Below are 24,520 nucleotides of genomic sequence, written 5' to 3'. Positions count from 1 at the left end.
TCTCCTGTCTTAAGCGTGGGTTTATTGATTTACTATTTTTCGAGTTATATCGTTCAGTTAGCCATTGTTTTCTGAAGTAGCTATCCTTTCTTGACTGGCTTGGTTTTAGCTTTCAGCATTTCTAAGAAAAGCCACTTATTATGTTATCCTCTTCATACTTACTATATCTTACACTTGCTTTTCACGCAATTTGGATGGAATTTAAAAAATATTCTAGGAGACTGGTTCCCAACTGACCTTGAAAAGTGACTTGAGCTTTAACTCCTACAATTCACTTCTTTCTCCAATAGATCTGGTGTTACCAGCCAGACACCACACTCAAGCCATTAACAGGATCTATTTCATGAGTTCATATCCTTTCCTCACCCATTTCATGGTGTGATTATATCCTGAAGCACTGTCAAGTCTTCTATTCAGTCTCAAGGGGAAGTAGTATATAGGTGATAATACCCATATTACATCATCCTTGAAATAATTAATTACAACCAAAAGTGAATTCAAGCTGGCAATGTGCTTTTCCTCAGAGTGAAGAATACTCCAGTCATTAAACTAAGAAAACAACGGCAAAACCATAGTAGTCTAAGTCCTCTTCCTGTCTACAGGTTTAAAGAAGTGGTTCATATATCCTACTGAAGAATAAATGAACCTGATAAAAGACAACCTGGATTCTGCCTGTGTTTTTATAAGCTGAGCCAAGCAGCAAAGTGGCATTTGAAAAGCAATGGTTTGATTAAAATCTTAAAAAAAAATAAAGTTTTCATTCATGTACACTTAGTATACTACGTACTATGTAAATGTCATTTGATGTCTGTACAGTGTATGTGCTGTATACATTGAAAATATTTATTTAACAACTTGATCATCATCAGTGAGTCCACATTAAAGACTGACTTGGTTTACGTAAGACAGCTAAGAAATCTTATGTCCTTCATAAGTAGCAAAATCGTAATCATGCTTAAGCATTACCACAAAATATGAAATTCCAACATTCTCAGTCCGAGGAAAGAATATCATTCAAATATTGCCTCAACTGGATTTAAGTTTGACATTAAAGTCCATTTGTAACATGCTCTTTATCCTCTTATCACTTATAATGAAGTTTTATTGTATTTAATAGTATAGTATAAATAAATGTATAATTAAACCCTCAGCTCTCATGGCAGCCTCTGAGAGGAATCTTTTTGATCTATTTAAAATTATTTGATAAAAGTTAAAATACCATTAACTAAAGAACTTTTCCTAAAAGATAATTAGTCTTGTGGGCTGCTGTGATTTTGAAGGCATTCAGAAACCTTATAAAAAAAAAAGGTAAATTTGTTTGTTTTCTGAATGACTTTTGCTAAGTATTTTAATTACATAATATTTGCACATCATCCATAATGAAATGAGCTTACACATATGATAAATGTTCTCATTTGTATATAAAAACATGTAAATTCCATGGTAGGCAACTAAAAAGCACTAAAAGCTGCACTGAAACCTGTAAAATATGATATGTATTTGTGTAATGTATTATTTATATAAAAGGCTTAACTAAAGAAAATTTTTTTTATTTTACCTATTGTTAGAGGAGCCTGTGTAGTCACAAAATAGTGCTATGCTTGTGCTTTTTCTGCATTGGCAGTATGATGGAAACAGTTCACTGTTCATATAGTTTGGATGCAAGGTAACAAAAATGTTGGATGAGAAGATAATAGTAATAATTTGTATATTTCCTGAGACTTCTATGTAGCAGTATCTTTATTCATGAGCTGGAAACCAGTTGAAGCCTGGTAACAAGGTGGTTAACCAAGTGGGGAGGGGGTGAGTAGAGGAGTATCCCTCACTCACTGACTGTCACACTCACTTTTCCTTTGGTTGCCGGGACTGAGCAGGGCAGCTGAGGTAGGGCTGAATAAAAAAGGCACTAGCTGTATACTCAGGTAAAATACAAATTGTTATTCAAAATTTGTTACTTGTTTCTACAGGAATACAAACCAAACAGTCAGAGGATTTACTGTCCAAAGAACCCATACAAAGCCAAAAGTGTTTTCTTAAACAACCCTTTCCTGCACTAATCGTTACTAACGAAAGAAGAAAACACTCCAAACACCAGGAGTGAAAGCTTCAAATATTACTGAAAAGTACAGGCAGGCAAAGCAGTATCTCACCCAGATCTCCACCAGAGACTCGGAGGGAAGAATTGAGGACTCTCAATCTCTTGTGCCTCATGAAGCTCACAAACACAGATCATCTACTAGGCACTGACTGCTGCTGCGTGTCAGTAAGCTCAGGTATTACCACCTGCTGAGTAATTCCAAGAGCATGGAAGAATGGGTAGTCAAAAGTACTCATCCTTCACATTTCTCAAAAGTAAGAAGTTGCCTCTCTCTCTAATGGTTACTCATGCCATGCCCTTCAAAACAACTTGTAAAAGTGGGTTTCTAACACAAATTCAATGGGGGGGGGAGAGTAGAGTATCAGTCTCTAACTCCTGGTCATGTTCCCCCTGTAGACAGAACTGAGACATACCCAAATCTGGAGAAAGAAGTGGAACCACTCTTGGCTAAAAACTATGAGAATTACCATTCTGTCACGACCTTCAAGAGTGCTGGAGAAGTGGGACTGTCCAGACCAATCCAATCCCTGGAGGCCTGGGTTGCTCCTCCCTCACCCACAGGAGGAGATCTACCAGAACTCTACTCCTTAGGGCATTCCAAAACCCGTAACAAACCCCCAATCCGACATAAAACACTGCCACCATCCTGCTTCAAAATTCGCAAAAATTGAGAGAAAAAGGCCCTGGCACCGCTCCTTCAACTCTTCTAATTGCCATGTGGCTAGCTATACATGAGTGAAAGAATTCCAGGACTGCTTGGACTGCGCATACTCTAGAGAGAGAGAATCTTAACCCCTACCAGCACAAACCCAATCCACAGACCAGTTATGCAACTAGCAAACGGACGACCATGCTAACCTCTTACCAAGCGGATCGCTCAAACCTGTGTGACCCAAAGTCATGGACCAAGAGAGCGATATACCCAGTTTCCAGCGGTAACATGCAACTAGCGAACAGGACATGTTAACTCCTCACTAAGCAGGTGATCTGAGAGGAGGATGACCCCATTTTATTAAAGCATTTTTAAAATTATGAAGACTCCCAAGTACAAGCAACTACATTATTGTATGAGGTGTCCAAAAAGGGTATTTCATTGGGAAGTGAAGAAGTGTCACCCCTTTTTGCACAAGATGTCAGTTGCATTGAATAAGTAATCCCAAAATTAATGTACACAGTGTTTGTGGATGATTTCTCCATACAAATATGCAGCCTTAATGATAGTAGTGGCAGGATGCCAAATTCATCTTGGCTTAATACTGCTGAGTTGGCAGAAATACATGTTTTCAGACAGGAACAAACACTGTTTGTTAAATTTTGTCAAACCAAGGCTTTCTATCCAGATTTATATTAGAAAGGACAAATAATCCTTGTGCTTGCATCTGTAGAACAACTCACTCAATGGGGAGGGGATTGCAAGTGGCCAACCAACTGTTGGTTGTTCCACTAGGAATAGTTGACTGTATTGGCCATAGACTGGTTTTCAACACCTTCCAGAGTATTCTTCTCCAGAATCACCCTCTCTTCTGCTGACAAGGCAAGAGCTTTGAGCAATCCTGTTAGTTAGGGTGGACAACAGATCTACTTGCAAGAATTGGACAGCATGCCTTGGTAGGTACCCAGGGATTTGCCCCACTGCTGCCAAGTGGCCCAGTGGTAAGATGTGTAGCCAATACTCATGGCATATGGAGAGGAGGGATTATCTACCTAAGCATTCCACTTCTTTCCCTGCCAACCTTTCAAGCTGAATCCCAAGAGGATCACTGAAAGAACTGGAATAATTCAAGCTGTAGGCATGTTACAGTCTTACCTATTGAGCCTCTGCTCAAAAGACAGGACTTCCTCTGCTCCCCTTTTAATGAGGGGAAGGGGGTACAGCATTATTATCTACTAGGTCCATTTCTTTGTATTGGCCCAACTATGATAGTACAGCTGCCTACCAACCTGTACTTCCCTATCCCATGGGGGAGCAACAAAAAATTTTTTTTTTCTTGACAGAATTTTCTGAAAAAAAATTTCTGGCTCAGTGAAACAGCCTCTGCATATTTATGTCTGGCTGCATGGGAGAAGATACAAGATTACTTTATTTCTGCTCACAATGTGAGGCTGGGAGAAACAACATCCATGGGTCAAGATGAAACAATGCTAATCAGTTCCAATAAGACAATCCTCCCACCGTTGCAGTTGCAGTAAGTTTCCTACATGAAATGCAATGGTTTGTATTCTTGTATTGCTGTTCTGCCCTTCACATAAGGTGGCCTGGGAAACCCTGGAGGGCTAGGTTTTTCGGAGCCTGTGAATGACCGCGGGACCCCCTTTTGGTGCTTCATGATGGTAATAAAAGCGTGCTTTTGTCGGTGTTGCCCAAAGAAAAGGCAACTGAAAAACTAATAAACAGTAAGGGGGACCCTGTTGGGAACTGGGGTTCTGGGTGGGGAAAAGCAAAAGTCAGGTTTCCTGCTGACCGTAACATACAAAATTCGCTAGTTTCCGACCCGCTAGTCTGCATACAAAAGGTTGTCCTGCTAGGCTACAATCGAAAGGCTGACCCGCTAAACTACAGAAGCAAAAGTCGGGTTTCTTGCTGGCCTTAACATACAAAATTCACTAGTTTCTGACCCGTTAGTCTGCATACAAAAGGTTGTCCCACCAGGCTACAATCGTAAGGCTTACCCGCTAAACTACAGAAGCAAAAGTCGGGTTTCCTGCTGGCCGTAACGTACAAAATTCGCTAGTTTCTGACCCGCTAGTCTGCATACAAAAGGTTGTCCTGCTAGGCTACAATTGTAAGGCTGACCCACTAAACTACACACGTGATGCTGACCTGCTAAACTACATATATGAGGCTGACCTGCTACACTACGTGTGAGGCTGACCTGGTACTCTGCACACAAAATGTTATCCCGCCACTCTCCTTACATTAGGCCCTGATGCACCTATGGAAACTGCTAGGCTACGGTACTTGTAGCCTTTAAGAACCATGGTTAGGCTATTCCCTACCTACATTAGGGCAGACAGAAATCCCTAGCCTAGGCTACCTGTAGCCTACATAAGAAACATCGGTCAGGCTATTCCCTACCTCCCTACCTACATTAGAACGGGCGTTAAATTTGTAACATTGATTTTTTTAACATATCTGCTCTCAGTTCGGGGTAGCGGAACGGCGCTTTGCGCCTTATCCGCATTTTTAAAGATTCTTGGCAAGCTCGTATGCTCTGGTAAGATGTAACATCTGTATTCAGTGTAGCCACAGGTTACAAAAAATGACAAACTGCACACTATGGTCCATTCCCAAACATAACCTAACCTAGTAACATAACAAACGTAAAAATGCAGGTAAATGCTGTGCTTACTTGATTCAAAGTCGCTGCTGTCCGACCATGTAGGTAACAGCATTGGCTTCGTAGGTCCTACTGTCCTGGGCTTCTTTGCAACTGCTGGCTGCCGAAAGGTGAGTGGGAATTACTTGGTCCGGGTCTTATTGTAGACGGTCAGGTAATTAAATCAGAGATAGGGGATGTCGGGCGGCTCTTGAGCGGATAGACGCGCTTAACTAAATCCAAAAACGCCCGAAATGGACACGGAACACCTTCTGGGTATTGCTTCTGGAAACAGTACGTAGAATAGTAACTTGGTAAAGTGGTTTCTGCATACCATGTCTCGGTAGCATGCTCCATTTGAGAACGCGCCACTGGGACTCTATAGTGTTCGTGTGTACACTTAGGTCGTCAGGAATTACGAAGTTGACACTGTGGTTCACGGTGCTGTGCGCAAAAAAATGATCCCTGACGTTGCTGTACACCTTCCAGCTATCAGATATGATCGTGATTTCTGGAAGCACGTTGTCCAGCAACACCAGGAGCAGAGTTTCAGCTGAGCAGTCCGGAACCACTTTGAAAAACGTTTCAGGCGTCTGTCGGTCAATGCCACCGAACACCCAAGCTCCATCCACCTTACGGCCACGGTTGTGCTTACGTTTCCCAAATTTACTTTCGTCAATCTCAACAATATGACCAGGACCACCAATTTTCTTGTTATCAGCCAGCAGTATTTCGCAGCAAATGTCTCTGCAGAAGTTGTACCAATCGACAGTCGTGTGTGACAATAGCGGCACAACAAAGGATCGCAACACATATTGTGGCAGTTTCTTCGAAAAGCAAAATACAAGCACAATTATTGCCAGCAGAGACATTTTAGAGTTTTCAAAGAAGGACCTGTGCCGTACTGATACCTTCTTTCTGCAGCAACGGTTTACGCACTGCCACATGTACACTGGGTGTCCAGTGGCTGGGTGGACACCATCTTTAACGAAATGGCGGTTTCCTGCATTACACTCAGTACACAACCCGAAAAAGTCGCCTAGCAGTCCTTGCTGGTACAACCACTTAGTGAATTCCCTGGTATTCCGTAGGAGCTCAAGGACTGTGCCAATGTACTAGTCTGTGTAGGAAGTGAAATCTTCCATGGTGTCGACCTTTGGAAACAAAATCAAGTCGTGACTTTCCATTGCACCGGTTTGAGAAAGAAAGAACACATGATTCTGGTGTTGGCCTAGGCCTATGAATTATATCGATAGAACACATTGTGATTGGTTCGAAGTATTTAATCCATAAACCCTAGGGAATGACCTGGGTCAGCCTGAGATACGATTGGATGGAATTAAATTTCCCGCGGTCAGGTCGGGGCGACGTACAGAGGCAGCCTTAGGAACTACGGGGTGAGAGGAGCGCTGCACTCCGGTCATCTTAAGAACTACAGGAGAGCTGTGCTGCGTGACACCGTTCACGTCAACTTGGTACTTAGAAAAAGTTACAGTACGTTCCACTGAAAAATTGCCGTTCGGGAAATTCAAGCAAATTGGTCAAGTAAGATATTTATTGGGTAGAATCTGGCACGCTGAGCAACATTTACTCTATGCAATTTTTCATTTAGAGTCACTGTTAATGAGTTAGGGGCGAGTCCCTCGGTTGTCCACACTACTGTACCCGGTTTTTCCTCCTCACTAATCAGGCGAGGGCTGAACAAGTCTCAAAAGTCACAGTCTTACACTGGTGATTCCTCACTTCCCTCAACAAGAGCATCACCCAGAACTCCTAGCACTCCTGATAAACACTCTGCAGGCTCTCTTATCTTGGGGACAAGCTGTTGCATCTACACCTCATTCTAGATTTCATCAAAATCAGCACCAGCCCAACCTACGCTTGGAAGCTATCAGGCAAGGACAGCCTGCAACTCTGCCCAGTTAGACAGATTCTGTTTTATTTTCAGAGAACGAAGGCCTCCAAACTACTTAATTCTGCAGGTTGCACCAAGTACAGTAGCTGATATTGAGGAATGCTATTGCTTATTAGCTCAAACAAGGAACACTAGTACAAGTACAAGACAAAGTAGCAGATGGTGAACAAATGCATGCCAATGCTACTTTTTAGCTTCTTAAGAGGAACGTCAATATTATTCAAGTTTTGATGACAGGTGCCAATCTACTTTCTCGAATTCTTAGGTTAAGGACACCACCCATATATGATCAGACTTTACTCTGTATTACTAGTAGCAGCTGTAGATCAGGTGCTTTCTGCTTCTGCTGAGGTTCTGCAATTAGTTGATTCATCATTCTTTTATCTAAGCCTTTTCTCATATTTCATTTTGATACCCTCTGTGGTAAAATTTTCCATGTGCTGCTACACGTTGCATTATGGATAAGTTTTTCAGGTGTGATCGGCATTCAAAACAAGAGAGTAATGCTTGGCTGACCCAGATGGACTGTCTATAATCACCTGTTTCCCATAAGGTGACGTTAGATGTCTACGTTCTTCACAGAATTATTCTTGAACCCCAGCCCTTTGATGTGGGAGGCTCGGTGGGTTTCCACTTTAACAGCAAGCAAGTATCCTAATAATTTTATCGTAAGTTTTATTATTTAGGATGAATCTTACCTACTGTCAAAGTTAGCCGACTACTGCAATGACTGACGTTGGTGGGTTAGTGCATCTAGAGAAATATCCACTAAGCCAAGCAAACCAAAAGTTTTAATACAAGGGAAAACACTTCTAGGCATTCTTGCCTGCTGCATGAGCTTTCCTGGTAAGCACTGTCACCAGATGGTGTATCCACAGCAGGGTGTAAGGTCCTTGTAGCAAGACTTGTTGAAGGATTCTTGAAGAAGAAAAAAAGATTCTATCTCACAGAGTACTACAGTGAACGCCCCCGTATTTGCGGGGGATGCGTACCCCCCCCACGAATAGCTAAAATCCGTGAATACTTAAAATCCCTCTAAAAACACTCAGAAATGCCCATTTTGATAGTTTAAACAAGAAAAACACTGTAAAAATGCTTGTACCCGAGTATTTTAATAGTTTTATCACAAAAAGTGCATTTATTAATGAAAATTATATGAAAATATGGGCAGTCCCCGGTTTACGACGGGTCCGGCTTACGACGTTCCGAGGTTACAACGCTTTTCAAATATATTCATCAGAAATTATTTCCCAGTTTACGACGCATGTTCCGGGGTTACAACGCGTCGTACGCCGATCCGTCAGAAGAAATATGGCTCCAAAATGGCAGAATAATCAAAATTTGGAGGTTTTTTTGATGAAAAACTCAATAAAAATGTAGCTTCCATCATTTTCAATACACCCAAAGCATTAAAACTAAGATTTTCTTAGGATTTCTGACGATTTTCGATGATACTTCGGTTTACGACGATTTTCGGTTCACAACACGGCGTAAAAACAGAACCCCATCGTAAACCGGGGACTGCCTGTACAGTAATTATTGAATATTTCTCAGTGAAAAATACCGCGAATGGGCGAATTTTCCGCGAATAATGGCTAGATATGTTCCACAGAGAAACCTGCGAATGCATGAGCCCGCGAATCATGAGAACACAAATACGGGGGGTTTACTGTAGTGATTCCTGTGCCCAAGTCATAAGCCCATAACCAACAGTCCAAAAGTAAAGACAATGAGTACCTTCAGATACAAAGGTATGTGCCTGTACACCAATGTGTATCTTCGTACTCCCTAAACTCAACACTGGGATTTTCTTAAAACCAAAAGATATTTGGTTCAAGGGAAATCACCCCCACCGTGATGACAGGACTATGGACCTTACAATTCTCTTAGGAAATCTGATATCTTGCCAGCAAAGCAAGGCAAAACCACTGAGCTGTGTTGACAACCTTTTCTAGAGACAAGTTTCAAGGAAATTAAAGGATGTGTTTACAGCATGGACATTGTGAGGCTTACCTTTCAAACAAAGGTAAATTATCAGGATTCGAGTCTACATGCTCTGACTTGATTGTGCAATGTAGAACAAATACACAGCATTCTTGAACATTGGAGCGTTTGGCCTCCTAACGACACAAAATAAATTCTTAACTTATTCTCCTCAAGGTGTAAGTCATTCTAGATATATCCTTAAGAGCTACAACTGGCATAACAAAGCCCTCTTCACTGCCTACCAAAGCAGTCAAATTAGGCATTGTCACAAATTTGGGAAGGGCTTTGCTTTGATGTTTTTAGTACCAATCAATTGGAGAGAAAAAAAAGGACTTAAATTTCCTTGAAAAAAGCCTTACAAGAAAGGACTTGGAGCTCACTAACACTGTTGTAGCAAGAGCCAAAGGAAAGTGTTTTGAAAGTTAAGTTCTTAAGGGAAGGTTTATCCAAAGGCTCAAACTGAGGCAACATCAAATTTAACAGCTACATCCAAATTCCATCCTAAAGAATGATAGTAAGATTTTGGGGCTTCCAGCTCAAAATGTGGCGGGATTTCACAACCACACACTCACCCTAACAAAAAACAGCACATACACTCACCTCGTACTAGGCTAGGCCTACGAATTCCGGACGGGAACTTTTGCCAAAGCAGGAGGAAGTCACGGAGTCACCACAACCGCCCGATGATGCCAACGCTCACCACCAACAACAACAGTCCACAACCAAGACAACAACAAACCAACCAGTACACAAACACGACCCAAAACAAGACTCAAAAAGACTCAACCACGAAGATTCAAACTCACCTCACTAGGAACACAGCCAAAAAAAAAACAACCAGGCTATTACACAACACCGATCATGCAACCAAAACAGCCCAAAACCCAAAACACGCCCAAAGTACAAACACTCCAACCACAAAGCCTCCAAACACCAAATCACACAAACTGAACATAAAAAAAAGCAACCAAACTCCGATCAACTACTGGGAAAACCGTCCTTTTTGCACAATATCTCTGTCCAGACTCCCGCCATGATAACGACCACAGTTCCGCGCACTCCCAAAACAACGAAACACGACACCTCATGGACAATCCAAACGTAAACAAAAGAAACTACACTCTCTAACGATATCATTCACCAATTATGTACGCCGTTGTTCTCTCTCTCTCTCTCTCTCTCTCTCTCTCTCTCTCACACACACACACACAAGACGTCGTTGTTCGTTGTTTTCTCTCTCTCTCTCTCTCACACACAAGAAGTCGTCAAATGCAATAACCTCATTCCTCCATAAAAAGATCAGAAGACCTTATTTAAAGTCATGGGTAATGATCAAATTAGCATGTCCAAGAACTTTATAGACAACATAAAGTGATATAGTACTTTAAGCCCTGAAACAGAAAGTTGCTTCACATACCTAAGATATCAAAACAACTTGGTCAGTTTACTAGAGGTGCAGGTGCTGGATATCACTGAGGATAAGCACTAGGATCAATAATCTGACCACTGTTGTTGATAAGGTTTAACAGTGGAGGGCCTTCTAGACTTAAGGATTGGTTCCCTGGCTGCCCTCAAAAAGCCTCTAGCTCACAAGGAACGACAGTCTTTTAAAAGTGACTAAGATCTTTCCTGATTGGCAGAAGGTGAAGAATTCTACTGCCAGGAGAGGCAGAGGTAGCTAATGGAACCATTCCTTGCTGAAAACTTTCATCAAGAATGCAAATGAAGGAAAAGCATAAGGGTCTAGATTTGACCATCCCAGAAGAAAGGCACTGACTATCCATGCCAGAGATCCTGGCAAGGAGCACAGTAAACAGAGTTTTGAGTTTTGGGCAGCCTGCATAGATCAATGTTCAGGGCTTGCCAAAAGTTCCACAACTCACATATTTGTGAAGGAACAAACTGTGGTAGAAGAATGATGTTTGTGGACTCTGTCCAAACAAGAAGTTTCTCTGCTTGCCTCAACACATTTCTTGATATTTATTTCCCTATGTAAGAAAATGAGGTGTGATGGTCTTGTCTCTGATTAGATGTTCTGCTTGCCTATGACCTTCAAACCTGCCAAAAGCTCTAGGTTGTTAATAAGCATTTTGCTCTCCTATAAAGCCCAGAATGGCTCCCCAACCAGACCCCAAAGCGACTTAAGGCAACATGAGGTCTGGGCTCTATATGTCTATAGAGGCAGACCCATCAACAATCTTGACCAATCGCCCCACTAACAAACAAAACCTGGAAGATGTGAGGAGATTATGACTGTTATGAAGACCAGACAACAAGTCTTAACCCAAAAGATCTTGTGGTAAAACTGACTTGGTCATTCTTAGGTGGACCTTGTTAACAAAATTCACCAAAGAGACGATTTGACAAAAAAGAGGTAGCCACTTCTTGGACCAAGCCACTAAGGATAGATTCAGCAATGGTAGAAAGTGTCTACCCCAGTCGAAAAAGCCCAAAAAGAGAGTTGATTTTCATCCCCAGATAAACAATTGACTGGGTCAGAGTAAGCATAGACTTATTGATACTGATCAGAATGCCCAACACCAAGGCCAGATGCAGAAGAGAATCCTATGCCCTCAAGATCACCTGAAATGAGTTTGAAGTTACTCACCAGTTGTCCAAATTCAGGAGAATTTGGGCTCCTAGCAGATGACTCCCACTAATGGAGCTGAAACGGGATGATATGTGTGGTGCCATGCTCAGACTACAACACAAAGCTTAAAACTGGAAGACCTTCCCTTTGAAGACAAAGCATAGATACTCCCTAAACTGAGGATGTAACGGGACAAGGAAGTAGGCATCCTGCATATCGACAAAAAACATTCAGTCACCCTTCCAAAGGGTTGCTATGGCTCAACTGAATGACTCCATCAAAATGGGAATAAGATGAAAAAACTTTCTGTGACTAGAAATGTCCAATAATGCCCCTCCCCCATCCTTGGGAACAAGAAAAACTTGATGGTAAAACCTCAGCGACTAACTAAAAATGGCTCAATGCCTTCTTGCATAACAATCATTTGATCTCCACCTTCGACACTCACAACTTCTCTGTGTGAAGAGGGCAGGAAGGGAAGAATTTTGGGAATGCCTACAAAAGTAGAATAGTAACAAAAGATATCAAGAACCCTTCCCTGAGAACTATCACAATACAAAGCTCTTCTCTGAAGCTTTGCCACACACTCCAGAAACTCTGCAGATGGCATCCTACTTGACCTTGGAAGCTTGAAACCTCAGTTAGGGTTACCTTTGCGATTCTTTTACTTAGAACATGAGCCTTCATCACCTCAAAAAGTTTATAGAAGCTGAAGAACTCAAGGGCAGGATAGGGGTGAACTCTCATGTGGAAAAGGCTGCAGGCCCAAGAAACTTGAGGAAAGACTTCAAATTGTGCTAAGAATTCTCTATTCTCCTAATTCAAGACTTCTTGGGCAATGAGACCTGCTAAAAACAGCTACTGACCTTTTAGCTAGAACTACTTTTATATGAGATATGTGGGCACAACTGTTCCTGTTCCTTTAAATTGTGTTGTAAAAAGCATAAGAAATTCTTCCCTAAGCACTGCAAATAGTTCTATCAAGGTAAGGTTAATATTCTAACTCCTCAAGAACTGCTACCTCCTCAGGACTAACATTCATTAATATATTTTATTTACTTATTTATTTACTATTATTATTCTATTTATTTATTTTTTGAACTGGCACAGTAAATGAGCAGTTGTTCTAAGCACAATATACCAACTTCATAAATGCTGCTGCCTCACTATTTGGCCAAAGCATTTAAGTTACCAATCTGAGAGCTCTTCACTTCCCTGGGGCAAGCAACTAGAAAAAACTTGTGCCTTGAATGGAGGCAGGTTGAAAATCTGACTTGTATCTGTACAAGTCAGTGTCATAAGTACTGTAGCTCTAAGCAGCTCCATAAAACTGGAAACCAAAGAAATGGCATTCCAAGAACCAGCTTTCAAGGGGTACACTTTGGAGATTCCCTCAAAACGCACCTTAACAGAATAAGATGCCTTTAACGTCTTACTTGTTTTAACAGGAGCTGAGGTTGAAGTGTACAAGAGTGTCAATCAACAGATTCATCTTCAGCAAAAAGGAGATGGTAAAGAGGAGTAATGCAAACTTTAAAATGTTTAAAAACCAAAGAAAAATAACCTGAATGAGGGTTGAAATTGGTCCAGTCTAAAGGAAGAACTGAGACAGCAGAAAACAGTAAATCCACAGACTGAGATGATGAGGCAATAGGAACCTGAGAGTGATGTATACGGAAATGCCAGCAGTGACTTCACAGGATGCCAGAGGGAAGCACCAAATGGCTGGATGGAAGAACGCAGAGGGTGAGATGACATCACTGCAGAAGACAAACTCTCTGCCTCTTGCTTCAACAACTAATCCTACAGACAAAAGTTTTGACTGAAGTGACGACTCTGTTGAGACAACAGTAAGACCCATCTGCACAATAACAGAAGCAAATAAGTACAAATACGTAGTACAGAGGGATATGAGGCAGTACGGGGGGATGAGTAAAAGAGGAAGGGTTAATGTCAGAAATGGAAGGAGTAAATGACAAAATAACTGGTATACTAAGCGTACAGTAAAAGAGGAAGGGTTAATGTCAGAAATGGAAGGAGTAAATGACGAAATAACTGGTATACTAAGTGTACAGTAAAAGAGGAAGGGTTAATGTCAGAAATGGAAGGAGTAAATGACGAAATAACTGGTATACTAAGTGTACAGTAAAAGAGGAAGGGTTAATGTCAGAAATGGAAGGAGTAAATGACGAAATAACTGGTATACTAAGTGTACAGTAAAAGAGGAAGGGTTAATGTCAGAAATGGAAGGAGTAAATGACGAAATAACTGGTATACTAAGCGTAAAGACTCTAGATATCTCAACATTTTCACATGCCACTGTCACTCTCACCAAAAGATGATAATGCCTGAGTTGGCTGATGCAAGCGCTCACCTGTAACTAATAAATCTTTCAGAGAATGAGTTGATTACACGATTGTAGATAGCAGAGAGAGAGAGAGGTGGCAAAGGGTACAGACCTCCATCCCAAGACACGCCTCTAATTCCCTATCAGCTAAGTCAGTCTACATACATAGGACAGTCCACAGGCTCCAAAATTATTATAGCAGATTCATACAGTATCCACAAGGACACAGCAAGAAAAATTTGGAGAAGAATGTCAACATTCCAGTGCCACCTGGTGGGAAACAGTGATTATACAAAGTCCATCTGGGTTAGCCAAGCATTATTCTTTTGTTTATTTTGAATGCTGATTGCACCTACTGGCACAAACAGATATGCTAACTTTAACAGCAGGTAAAATTCATCCCAAATAATTCTAAATTATTAAAGAAAGAAATTACAGTCAAAATAACTAAAGTACTCCACCAAATTACACACAAGCAAGAAACCTATTTTTCAGCACTTAAATTCAAGTTCAATATCCAGTAATTATTTGCTGGTTTTCTGATTTGTCACATAATTTGGTCTTATGAAAGAAGGGAGAGAATATTGAGAAGGAATGCTTGTGAAAATTAGTTTTCTTAATGTAACTGATGCACATAATTTTTTTATATGTTATTCCACATTAGATAAATTATATCCAGAAACTTTGGTTTTTCACACTTTATGTGAAATCCATAGTTTTTAAATTCACTCACCCTTCCTCTTGATTTTTATTCTTGTATTAATGTTAAACCCTTGCTCATCATTCTCCTGAGATGCACTTTTTTGTTGTTGTATAACTTTAGAGAATAAAACTGTATTCTTGTGTCCCTACTTATTACTTACCTTGTGTTTTATAAACAAAACACCAACACAAGATCTATAGGGATTGATTAAATTTGTAAGGCAATGGAAAACTGAAAGTACACTTCAAAAGAAATGAGAGAAAACTTGAGAAAATAGACAAAAAATCCTAAAGAACTGAAAAAGGAAATGAATAGGAGAAAACAATACGGTAAAATATGTTTTTCTACAAGCCATTCAATCATAAAATAGCCTTACTTAATGTAAAACAGCAACTTCTAAAATCTTGCTATGAAAAAAGACCCAATATACACGATCAAGCTTTAAGCAATAGTAAAACATATAAATTTTCATTTGCTATTGAAATCTGTGACTTACCTCTGAAAGTGTTGAAGCTCAATGGCTCTGCAATATGAGTACAGTCTATCTTGAGAGCCTGCAGTTTTTATTGTATCATTTAAAACATGTGGGCTGCTGGAATCTTTCATTTTAACCTGAAAAATTATCATCTGTACACATTCATATGAAACAAATGAATCTATTCCTTAATACTACCAACATCTCTCAATTTTATAAAAATAATCTACATGGTACCAAAATAATGTACATACCTCACATATGTTTCACAAAATGCAAACATGAAATATTCTTTGCAAGCATGCAAATATGTAAGATAAATCGTTCATCTTAAACCCGTATATCACTTGTGTTTATATTAAACCATATAAAATTTCACATAACCTTAAGCCTATATTTCATCACAAGCCAATTAAGTAACCTCTCAATTACTCAGATTAATAGACCCAAGGATAAGGGCAAAATCCAGATAAAGGCAAGTAAATAAGTCTTAAGTGTGTAAAACAGCAACTCTGTACCTTTACTCCCCTTACCTTGTCAACACTGTATAATGACAAACACACTACTTTACAGTATATGCTTATAAATAACAATCACACTGTAACTGAAAACTTCATGTAAAAGGCAATTCGTACTACCTTATTTTCCTATATTTGTAACAAAATATTGTGGAAATAGTGAAAAAAAAAAAAAAAAAATGAACTGTTTTTCTCTCTCTCATAAATGACACACAATTTGGCAGGTTGGTAGCCTACCTGTGTTTATCACTGTTGCTGTATATTTATACAGCAACTTTCTTCCCAGTTGTTAACATATTGTACAGTATTACATTTCATTTGTTTTAACAAATAATTTGATAAATTTGCCTTTTTTATTCATAGTTTCCTTACCCTGAATTATGCTACATATTGTATCTTTCATACTGCATTGTAAACTGGGCTCTCTCAGTACGCTAATTTTAAGAACATTATTTAAAAGTTATCATTAATCTTCTGTTTTATTATGGTCACTAATTTCTCATTTTGCCTTGTCATGGAAACTGTGGTGTGTGTGTACATATGAGGTGTGTTCATAACGTATCAGGACTGGTGCCATACTAATAAAACTACAACACGTACCATTTTAGCATTTAATTTCTTTCGAGTAGTCCCCTTCAGAAGCCACACACTATCCAGCGTTGTTTCAACTGATGGAAGCATTCCTGGAACTCGTTTTCTGGAATAATCAGCAGCTGCCTCATCGCATTCACTTGGATCTCCTCGATGTCCTGAAATCATCTTCCTTTCAAGTGGAATTTGATTTTTGGAAAGAAGAAAAAGTCGCAAGGGGCAAGATCTGGGGAATACGTGGCTGTCAGACCTGAGGGGTGTTGAGCTTGGCCAAAAACTGCTGCACAAGCTGCACTGAATAGGCAGGTGCGTTGTCATGGTGCAATTGCCACTCGCTAAATGCATACAATTCTGGCCTCTTCCGACGAATAACAGCCCGCAAATGCCACAACATGTCACAGTAGTACTCCTTGTTCACTGTCTGACCAGGTGGAGCATACTGTACTTATGATGAACAATTCCCTTGTAGTCAAAAAGAATGATATTTTTCTCAGTTCTGCTGGTTGCAGGCCTCCCAGGACATTTGTCACTATCAACATTTTGTCGGCCATCTTGAAAACATCTGAACCACTTCGTATAGGTCTGTGAGCTGGTATTGCCAAGCTTTTGGGAAAACTTGATGCAGATTCTCTCCTCAATTTTCTCCATCACAGTCAATGCGACGACCACACACTACACACGTTCCTTCCAGGCACTGCTGTAAAGAGCGGAAGTGAGTTAGGATGCTAAAAACTTAAGTGTGCCGGCACAGTGGGGATCAAGGTCAACCTGTGCCAAGTCGCCTCATTCTAAGTACTTTAGCTCCTTTACTAGAGCAACAGTCCCAATACTTCATGATCAAACCTCGTACCACATTAATACTGTAATGTCATGTCCAATGCAAATTCGTTTTAAGACTACTACTTAAAAGTAATTAATAATTTCACGAAAGCTTTACTTGTGTGTGTGTGTGTGTGTAAAAGTGTGAGTGTGTGTGTTTTTACATCTACACATGTCATTCATCAATGCTGCCATCATCATTAGGGTTTTTATTTTAGTTCACTCCTATGTAATTATCACAAATAAAATAAGGTATTCCCTACTTACGATGGGGTTAGGTTCCAAAAAACCCATCGTTTGTTGAAAAATCGTATTTATGGCACTGTACCATCTATTATTAGCCTACACTGATACTTTATAGGATGGTTAAAATTATTAGTGTCGGCTAATTCTGCAGGTTCAATGCAGAACAATAATTATTAAGAGAAATTGAATAACAAACAAGGCCTGGCCTGGTCAATCTGTATTCTATTTTCACATAACACCGCCGTATTATACAAACATCAAAATAACGAATGTGCAAGTGGATCTTTTAAAATGTTATGCTTTACTACACTCAATCGTAAATATTCTATATTGCTTTTGCATTATAAATTCCGATCATAGCGTCAAACTTTAGATACTTTATTTATAAGGGACATGTGTATTTTTTGTTATACTAGTGTTTTTATGTGTGTTTTAAATATGTCCAGAAATTATTTTCCATGGCTGGCCCTTTGTTTTTGTGTAAACAAAAAAAAATCAATACTTCTTGATTTCAATCACCACCGAGCTTTTCGTATGTGTCTTTTATTGAAAACAGCAGTAATATGTGTTCTTTCATTAATACTTTCCAATTTTATTGCGGTCGAGTTTCATCCATGTAATGTACGATAATTTATAGTCATGTCCAATGCAAATGAAGTTTTAAAGACTACTACTTAAAACAGTAATAATTTACGATAATTGTTTAACAGCTTTACTACAAGCAAAACAGTTGTTATGTGTGTGTGTGTGTTTGTGTAAAAGGTTACTAACAATGCTTTTATTATTTCTTACTTTTTAACTAGAAGATGGAATAAAGAGATGGAGGAAAAAGTTAGTCTATTGTAATTCTATTGTAGTGTACTCGAAATTTAAAATATTTTCTAAATATTGTCATGTATTAATTGCTAACTCCATCGTAAACTCGAATTATCATTCACTTTCAATAAACGAACACTGCCATCACCATTAGGTTTTTATTTTAGTTCACTCCAGCGAAATTTAAAATTACGTATTTTATGTAATTATCACAAATAAAACAATACATTAGAGAATATTTACCACTGCTGATGTTTTAGCTGAAATATAATGTTCACATTCACAGTAAAATATTATTTAAAAATATTTGTACACGTGAAATTCGTCATCAACCTGCAACCTCTCAAAATACAGTCCACTAACCAATCAGCCAGTTGTAAACCACCCACCTGGTACAGTACGTATAGTATATACCCGTGTAACTCCCATGTCAATTCATTCAATTTCTGTAACTCTCCAAAGGTGGCCGCCACAGTGCACGCTGAAATGTATGAGGAAATTAAACTTAAACAGAAAATCTTTACATGTCCTTAGGAAACTTATATACCAGCTACACACTGATGGAAAGATTGCAAGATGAATAAAGAAGACTCCATACAAATTTAATGCCATGGAAACAGCTATCACAGTACTTTCAACTCTACTGTCCTCAGAGAAAGTCATTTTCCTTTTTATTATTATTATTATTAATTATAATTATAGCAAACCCCCGTATTCACGGTCTCACGATTCACGGACTCACCTATTCGCGGATTTCTCTATGGAACATATATACACATTATTCGCTGAAAATTTGCCAATTCATGGTATTTTTCACTGAGAAATATTCACTAATTACTGTACTTTCATTTCATTTTCATGACTAAATGCACTTTTTGTGATAAAATTCTTAAAATACTCAGGGAGTGCTCGAGTTACGATAATTCGCCTTACGATAATTCGATTATGCAATGGGGTAAGCAATTAATACCGATATGAAATTATTTATAAAATATTTTTAAATTTTGTGCGGGCACAGGCAGTAGCGTACACTCAGGCAGCGAGAGAGACCAAATTACAATAGACCAACTTCTTTTCCTCCATCTCTTTCTACCATCTTCTAGCTAAAAAAGTAAAAGAGAATGATAAAAGTATTGTTAGTAACGTTATACTCTTGCGTAAATGTGTATAGCCATAAACAACCGACCGGGAAACTGTTGTTTTGCTTATCACCGAATCAGATAACAACAGCCATTTTGCTTGTATTTCAACCATCGTACGGTAATACACAATTACTGTAGTTATAGTACAAATGAAGTCAAGTAGAATAGGACTGATATACTTTTACATTATACCCTCATTCAGTATAGATAAAAATCAGCAAGGAAATACACTGCTAATTTTAAGCTGCAAGTTGTAGGTGAAGCTGAGAAAACAATTTTCAAGCTGCCAATGACTATAAATTATCATGCAACGGGAACATGGATGAAACTCGACCGTAATTAAAATTGGAGAGAAAGTATTTTAATCAAAACTACTGGGCATGAAAGAGCACATTACTGCTATTTTTCCGCTGAAAAATTATTAATACGTAAAGCTCGTATTATGATGAAATCAAGTGAAAATAGTAAACTGAATCTTGGTTTTTTTTACACAAAACAAATGCCCCCCAAATGGCCAACGTCATCTATTAACAAAAAAAAATAGCCGAGTTAATTTCACAACGAGGCGTATTTAAGTTACATTTCGACTTAAAAACACTTTGTATAACGAAAAATAACCTTGCCCCTTATAAATAAAGTGTCTAGAGATTCATTTACACTAAATAGAAGCAAGAAAAGCGCTCTGAACTGAGTTAAATAATGCAAAATAAGCTTACCGCCTAATCGATTTCCAAACCAAAACATTGATCGCTATGATCACAATTTATAGTACAAAAGCAATACTGTATAAGATATATACAATATTATTGGATACAGTGAATTAGGGCATAACATTTTAAAAGATCCATGGAAAAGATGCATATTCGTTATGTTGATGTTTGTATAATACAATATGTGAATATAGAGTACAGTATAATGTAGGCTGGGCTACCATATATGTATATGATATACAATAGTGTAGGCTAAGCTAATTCTTGTTTGTTATTCAATTTCTCTTTGTAATGAATTGTCATAAGTCACTCTGCATGAACCTCCAGTTTTTGCTGATATTAATAATTACTATACCGTGTATGTATAGAGTATACTTTATAGTATAGGGTAGGCTACCATACATGTATATATGCTACCAAATACCCTAGTGTAGGCAAGGCTATATTTGAGATACGGTTTTTCCAATAAACGCTGGGGTTTTTTGGAACCTAACCCCATCATAAGTAGGATAATACCTGTATAAGCATTTTTAGTTTTTTATTGTGTTTGAACTATCAAAATAGGCAGTTCTAAGTATTCGCGGGTTTTAGCTATTCGCGAGGGGGGGTGGTATGCATCCCCCACGAATATGGGGGGTTTATGGTATTACTGTATTCTAAAGATAAACCCTATTCATATGAAACAAGCCCACAAGGGCCACTGGCTTGGAATAGAAGCTTCCAAAGAATAAGGTTTTCCTTTTAAAGAAATAACAGAATGTAACAGGATATACAGACAGAAATGATCAATTATTAGAAAAAGTAAATTAAATGAATAAAAACAGATAAAAATGTAAGTAAATTATAAAATAAAAGAAATGCTTTGGGGAAGTAATGCACTGCATCTTTACTTGAACTTTTGAGGTTCCAATTGAACATCATCCTCAGGGAGACTGTTCCACAGTCCAACAGTGTGAGGAATAAATGACCTCTGGAACTGAGAAGTTTGACAGCAAGGTACATTTCCTGCACATTGTTGCTGTTGTTAAGCACAAGTGGTTTAATCACAACCATCTCCAAGGCTCATAGTGAACCACACGCAGATCAAGGTGCTGCATTATCACATGCACACAGATTGTCCTGGTATCTGTGGGTACCAAACAGCACATGAACCCCATATCTACTGTACAAGTGCATGGTCCCAGGCCACTGTATGCACTGAATGAAAGGGCTGCAGAGATTTTACCACATGAGCTTCAGAAGCATCCTGGGTCTGAGAAGATGTCAGAAGACTAAGGGGTACCAATCATCCCCTCTGCACATGCTTAATCCAGGGACAGTGTACGTGTAGAGCGAGATAGTAGCAGTGACTCTTACCATGCGTTCTTTGGGTACTTCAACATTCCGTACCCTCGATGATGCATAATTGCAGACACCGGAGACATGAGTTAGAAGCAACAAAGTTCGTCATATCGGCCACATCACCTGAACCCTGAGCAGCCACACGAATCGTAGCCTCCTCTGACGCTACTGCTGACGATGACAACACGAAACTGACCAAGTAGGAGACATCCTCCTCTCTAAAAAGACTGCTGCAGAGCACAAAAAGGCACCCTCAACAAAACCCTCTCATGTATGTACAGATAGTGAGGCAGAAGATGATTTAAAAAGAAGTCCCTCCACTTCTTGCCAAAGAACGTTGCACAGCCAGCCAAAATGTTAGCCTGGTAGGCCAACCCCATCGAAACCGAAGTGATGAAGTTGTCAAACAGTACAGGATTGGAGGGAGTATATCCAACTTGTTTGAGAAACCCCATCAACCCAGACCACATCCACAAAAGTGGGAAAGGGCCTCAGACTGGCTGCGAAAAGTGTCCTCCAAAATACAAGCCTCAAGAGATGTAACTACTACCAAACAATTCGACAAAGGAACCCAAGAGAGAAGAGCCTCAACAGAATCGTTGGGAGGAACTCTGACACCAGCAGAAGGGTTACCCACTACCCTACAGAACCCCTTCCGATTAGGAATCAAGGTTGAATCCTGTCTACCCGACCCGTTAAGAGAAGCTAACCTAGACACTGCCTCCCTCAATACCTGCCCGATTCGGCCAAACCAGACCGGTTTACTTGAGGTTTGGGAGACTACTGGTTTAGTTGCATACAACGATTCAAACATTGCTTGGTTTGGTTGTGTAGGTTCCTCAGGAGCCTGGACTGCGAATACAGAGAATGGATAAAGTCCACCATCCGCTTATACTCACTTTCATTCGCTGGAGAAAAAAACCTATATCTGGTGCCGGCTCCTCTTCTTCAAAAGAGCATTCTCTGTCAGACTGGTCTGACCGAACTGGGACAGGAAAAGAGACAGACTGACCACCTGCAAGAGCTGCACCCGATAATCCAGAACTTGCTACACCAGGATGTGCGAGACCAACACCTGACATACCTGACCCCATCATACCTGAGCCAACTGTAACCCGGTTGCGCAAACCCTGTTCCAACTAAAGCCGATGACAAAACTTTTGAGTCAGACGCACTTGACTGCGCAAACCCTGCACCACCCAGCAACGATGACCTAACACCTGGGCGACAAACGCCCACCCCTGTGAGCGGAGAGGCCGCAACACCCGATCCACCCAATGTCAGATGAACCAACGTTGCACCAAGATGGGTATCCGGACTTAAAGTCACACTGATTAAGGGAGAGGGAGGAAGAACTCCCTGATGACCTAGAACCAAACCCGAACCCACACTGCACACCTTAGGAGGAGGAACAGAAATAGCCGCAGGAAAAGTTGAGAAACAAGTAGAAGAAGGAGATAAAAGAAAGCAGCCACACTCAGAATAACCACCAGAACACCTACCGCCGACATTGGACAGGTGGAGAACATACCAACTGGTCCAGTACTCAAAGGTGTTTCTCAGGACAAGCTACAAGCTGCAGAACCAATGGGGACCGAAGAAGGAAAATTACCAGCTACTCTAGCGAAAAGGAGAGGCTGAAGACACCATCGGTACCGATACACTCAACGATGATGCAGACGATACGCTAAATGCCGTAGCATCCACAAGAACCGCGGAGGACACATTACGTTTTAAACCCAGTAAAGGATGAAAATACGGAGTTGCGGAAGACTCCGCAACCGCCTGTGAAGCACCTAGACCAGAATCCTTAGAAAACTACAGGACCCGTGTAAGGTGCTAAAGAAGACGGCCCCACCAAAGGTACACCTTACCTCAACCCCGAAGAGAAAGAGAGGGAGCCGTTGAAAAACTCCAACATTACAGGATTCAACCAATGAAAATTCTTTGCTCTGCTGACTTAATGGCAAAGAAAACAGGATGAGCGAGAGAAGACTCTGAAGAGTAACCCGATGAAGAAGATTGTGTAAAGACATTGGAAGAAAGCTTAGAAGAAATCAGGGAAAAAAGGAAAACTCAGAAACAACAGAAGGGGCCAGTTTTTTTTTTTTTTTTTTTTTAGATAAAGAAAACTAGACTGACTCTGTTCCTCCTTGATAATCTTGACAGACATTACTAGCAAACCCAGGAAAATTCTTCAAGACATGATCGTGAATATACTGGAAAACCCAAAATTGAAAACACTGCCTAACTAGTAATCCATAACCCTGTGACAAACCCAACAATTCTGCATTATATTGAGCCAAATTGAAAACCCTATCACCAGAATTACCACCACCGCAAGATGAACCAAACTCATCCACTGAAGGAAAAGGAACCTTTGAGGACGAAGGAGCATTCTCCAACACTACAGAACCCGACAAACCCGAAACCACATGCGAACGACGAACCACGGACTTAGAAACCTTCTGTTGTAAAGAACTCCAAGCAGGAAATAAAACCGAGGATGGATCCGAGATGCAGCCGTCACACTAGAAACCCCAACCGAACCCGAACCCAAAGAAGACTGCACCTTCCACTTCTCTTCCTGAACTCTTCCTAACCTATTTTCCCTACTCTTGTGTGTCTTACCTAATTCTACATCAGCCTCAGAACTTACACCTTGAGTGGGAAGGGGGAATCTGCTGCCAACACTGCCTGCTCCAGGCCAGGGGGGCCAGCAGAACCTACCTTCGAGGCTTGCGGTTCTCCATGACCCCCGGCAAGCGCTGGTTCTGGAACAGGCAGGGGGGCTGAAAAAGAATGATTAGAATCAACTATGCTACTACTATCACTATCTCCATTCTCTGTTAACTTACTCATCAGGCTAGAAATAGGCTAGACATACTGGATGATAAACTGTCCTC

General features: G+C 40.1%; 1 long non-coding RNA gene across 8 annotated transcripts in view; it reads right to left on the bottom strand.

Annotated features, from left to right (window-relative positions):
* The window catches only part of LOC136828315 (uncharacterized), a 45,447-nt gene that overhangs the window by 8,894 nt on the left and 12,033 nt on the right, over positions 1-24,520 (bottom strand). For 3 of the 8 annotated variants that reach the window (XR_010849997.1, XR_010849993.1, XR_010849995.1), the window contains 3 exons: positions 18,811-18,902; positions 16,550-17,237; positions 15,453-15,568 (listed from right to left, as the gene is read on the bottom strand). This is a non-coding gene — a long non-coding RNA (uncharacterized lncRNA). The remainder of the gene's footprint in view (positions 1-15,452; positions 15,569-16,549; positions 17,238-18,810; positions 18,903-24,520) is intronic. The other 5 variants (XR_010849998.1, XR_010849991.1, XR_010849994.1 and 2 more) reach the window with 2 other exon arrangements.

The sequence above is a fragment of the Macrobrachium rosenbergii genome, chromosome 42, assembly GCF_040412425.1.
Source record: "Macrobrachium rosenbergii isolate ZJJX-2024 chromosome 42, ASM4041242v1, whole genome shotgun sequence".
Lineage (NCBI taxonomy): Eukaryota > Metazoa > Arthropoda > Malacostraca > Decapoda > Palaemonidae > Macrobrachium > Macrobrachium rosenbergii.
This window is presented reverse-complemented; position numbering and strand designations above follow the sequence as displayed.